Genomic DNA, 3,953 nt, shown 5'->3' on the forward strand with positions numbered 1-3,953 from the left:
GTGTGCTTGAGAGAAAGGTGAAATTCATTGTTTTGGGGTGAAATGTCCTATAGATATCAATTAGGTTTAACTTGTCTATTGTATCATTTAAAGTTTGTGTTTCCTTGTTAATTTTCTGTTTAGTTGATCTGTGCATAGGTGTGAGTGGGGTATTAAAGTCTCCCACTATTATTGTGTTACTGTTAATTTCCCCTTTCATACTTGTTAGCATTTGCCTTACATATTGTGGTGCTCCTAATGTTGAGTGCATATATATTTAAAATTGTTATATCTTCTTCATGGATTGATCCTTTGACCATTATGTAGTGTCCATCTTTGTCTCTTTTCACAGCCTTTGTTTTAAAGTCTATTTTATCTGATATGAGTATAGCTACTCCTGCTTTCTTTTGGTCTCTATTTGCATGAAATATCTTTTTCCAGCCCTTCACTTTCAGTCTGTATGTGTCCCTTGTGTCGATGTGGGTCTCTTGTAGACAGCATATATAGGGGTCTTGTTTTTGTATCCATTCAGCCAGTCTTTGTCTTTTGGTTGGGGCATTCAACCCATTTACATTTAAGGTAATTATTGGTAAGTATGATCCCATTGTCATTTACTTTATTGTTTTGGGTTTGAGATAATACACCCTTTCTGTGTTTCTTGTCTAGAGAAGATCCTTTAGCATTTGTTGGAGAGCTGGTTTGGTGGTGCTGAATTCTCTCAGCTTTTGCTTGTCTATAAAGCTTTTGAATTCTCCTTCATATCTGAATGAGATCCTTGCTGGATACAGTAATCTGGGCTGTAGATTATTTTCTTTCATCACTTTAAGTATGTCCTGCCATTTCCTTCTGGCCTGAAGAGTTTCTATTGAAAGATCAGCTGTTATCCTTATGGGAATCCCCTTGTGTGTTATTTATTGTTTTTCCCTTGCTGCTTTTAATATTTGTTCTTTGTGTTTGATCTTTGTTAATTTGATTACTATGTGTCTTGGGGTGTTTCGCCTTGGGTTTATCCTGTTTGGGACTCTCTGGGTTTCTTGGACTTGGGTGATTATTTCCTTCCCCACTTTAGGGAAGTTTTCAACCATTATCTCCTCGAGTATTTTCTCATGGTCTTTCTTTTTGTCTTCTTCTTCTGGGACTCCTGTGATTCGAATGTCAGTGCGTTTAACATTGTCCCAGAGGTCTCTGAGGTTGTCCTCATTTCTTTTAATTCTTTTTACCTTTTTCCTCTCTGTTTCATTTATTTCTCTCATTCTATCTTCTACCTCACTTATCCTATCTTCTGCCTCTGTTATTCTACTGTTTGTTCCCTCCAGAGGGTTTTTGATCTCATTTATTGCATTATTCATTACATATTGACTCTTTTATTTCTTCTAAGTCCTTGTTAAACCTTTGTTGCATCTTCTCGATCCTTGTCTCCAGGTTATTTATCTGTAACTCCAATTTGTTTTCCAGATTTTGGATCATTTTCACTATCATTATTCGGAATTCCTTATCAGGTAGGTTCCCTATCTCTTCCTCTTTTGTTTGATTTGGAGGGAATTTATCCTGTTCCTTTACCTGCTGGGCATTTCTCTGCCTTTTCATCTTGTTTATATTTCTGTGTTTGGGGTGGCCCTTCTGTTTTCTGGCAGTTTGTGGTTCCTCTTTATTGTGGAGGTTCCTCGCTGTGGGTTGGGTTAGATGGGTGCTTGTCAAGGTTTCCTGGTTGGGGAAGCTTGTGTCGGTGTTCTGGTATGTGGAGCTGGATTTCTCCTCTCTGGAGTGCAATGAAGTGTCCAGTAATGAGTTTTGAGATGTCAATAGGTTTGGTGTGACTTTGGGAATCCTGTATATTGAAGCTTAGGGCTATGTTCCTGTGTTGCTGGAGAATTTGCATGGTATATCTTACTCTGGAACTTGTTGGCCCTTGGGTGGTGCTTGGTTTCAGTGTAGGTATGGAGGCGTTTGATGAGCTCCTATCGGTTAATACTTCCTGGATTCAGGAGTTCTCTGGTGTTCTCAGGTTTTGGACTTAAGTCTCCTGTCTCTGGTTTTCAGTCTTATTCTTACAGTAGCCTCAAGACTTCTCCATCTATATGGCACTGATGATAAAACTTCTAGGTTAATGATGAGAAGTTTCTCCACAGTGAGGGACACCCGGAGAGGTACACAGAGTTACATGGAGAAGAGAAGAGGGAGGAGGGAGATAGAGGTGACCAGGAGGAGAAGAGGGGACTCAAAAGGGGAGCGAGCAAGCTAGCCAGTAATCACTTCCCTATGTGCTCTCCACTGTCTGGATCTCTCAGAGGTGTTCACGGAGTCACACAGGGAAGAGAAGAGGGAGGAAGGAGACAGAGGTGGCCAGGAGGAGAAAAGGGAGAATCAAAAGGGGAGAAACAGAACCAGCCAGTAATCAGTTCTCTAAGTGTTCTCCACTGCCCAGAACACACAGAGAGATTCACAGAGTTGGGCTAAGAAGAAAGAGGGGAGTGGGGAGATGGAGGCGACCTGCGAAGAAAAACGAGAGTTAAAAGGGGGAGAGAGCAATCAAGCCAGTGTTCTCGCTCCCAAGTAAAAATGGGTGCTGAAGATTGGGTTCTTGAAAATACAAAGTTGATAACAAATACAAAAAAGCAAAGATTAAAAATCTAGAGTAGAGGTTAGATTCTCAAAAATACAATATTTAAAAAAGGTGAAAAAAAAGGAAAGAATAGAGAAGCAAAAAAAAAAAAAAAACCAGAAAAGAAAAAGAAAAAAATGAAAAAACAAACACCAGAGTCACAAAAATGATAAAATATATATATATATGAAGTTTGGTTTAAAAATAGGGTCTTTTTTTTTTTTTTTTTGCAAGGTGAAGGAGTAATAGCAGACTTAAAAATAAAAAAAGAAAAAATAAATAATAACAGTTAAAAAATTTTTTTAAATGATAATAGTAAAAATATATCTAGGACTTTCTCTGGAGTTGTTATGGACAGTGTGGGGTCAGTTCATTTTCAGATAGTTTGTTGGTCCAGCTTGTACTTCTCAAGGTCTATAGGCCCCTTCCTATGTAGTCAGTGCTAACTACAGGGTTTTAATCTATTGCACTTGTCACTTCCAAAGTGGTTTCTTCTGTTTCTTTTAGCTTCTTCTGTTTGCTGGGGTCTTCAGTGTCTAATTTCCGTCCTGATACATGGGGGGCGGTGATGGTCACTTTTTTTGTAGTCTCACTTGTTCAGTCGTGCTGTGGGGAGGGAGGAACACTGCAAACAAATCTCACTGGCATGTGCTCACAATGATTCAGCCACACTGGGTTTGCCCCGCTCACAGCGTGTGTGCTTTCCCAGTCTAACCTGCTCAGGCTCTAGGTTGCACTGCAGGGAACTGTCTGAAGCGGGTCCCTGGGGTTGCCTGTACTTCCCAGGTCTAAGCCGCTCAGGTTCAGGTTCCTGGGTACTTCACAAAGGCGCAGACTTGGTTGAGCCTGGGTTTTGTGCCCTTCCCAGGTCCGAGCAGCTCCGGTGACCAGGTTTTTGGCTAGCACGGTTTAGGACTGTGCCTTTTTCCCTTCCCCCATCCCAGGCGCTCAGTTTTCTGGGTGTAAAACAGCGTAGCTTCCCAGGTGTGCTGTGTGTCTCCCCTGGGGAGCTGATCTCTGGCTGCGATCCTCTTGGGGGGTGTTGACCTTCCCGAATCCCAAGAAGTCCTGGTTAGCAACGAGGTCTGCTTGCAGTTTGGTATAGGATGCCTCTCTGGGGCCACGATTGCGCCCTTCCTGCTCTGGCTGCCCTCACCTGCTCGTCTCTGGCAGGGGATGGGCTGGTCTGCAGCCAGCTTGCTCTGCTCAGTCCTTTGTTCTGTGAGTGGGCCTGGTGGTGCCTTAGGTTTAGCCTTTTCGCGGGAAGGCTATCCCACCGGTCTAGGTTGCTGTCTCAAGCTAGTTCCCTCAGATTGCCCGTGGGGCATTCAGGCCCAGTCCTTACCCAAAGCAATGGAGCCCACCACTCCCT

This window comes from Giraffa tippelskirchi, chromosome 5 (assembly GCF_054371585.1).
Source record: "Giraffa tippelskirchi isolate mGirTip1 chromosome 5, T2T-mGirTip1v1.2.pri, whole genome shotgun sequence".
NCBI classification, from domain to species: Eukaryota; Metazoa; Chordata; class Mammalia; order Artiodactyla; family Giraffidae; genus Giraffa; species Giraffa tippelskirchi.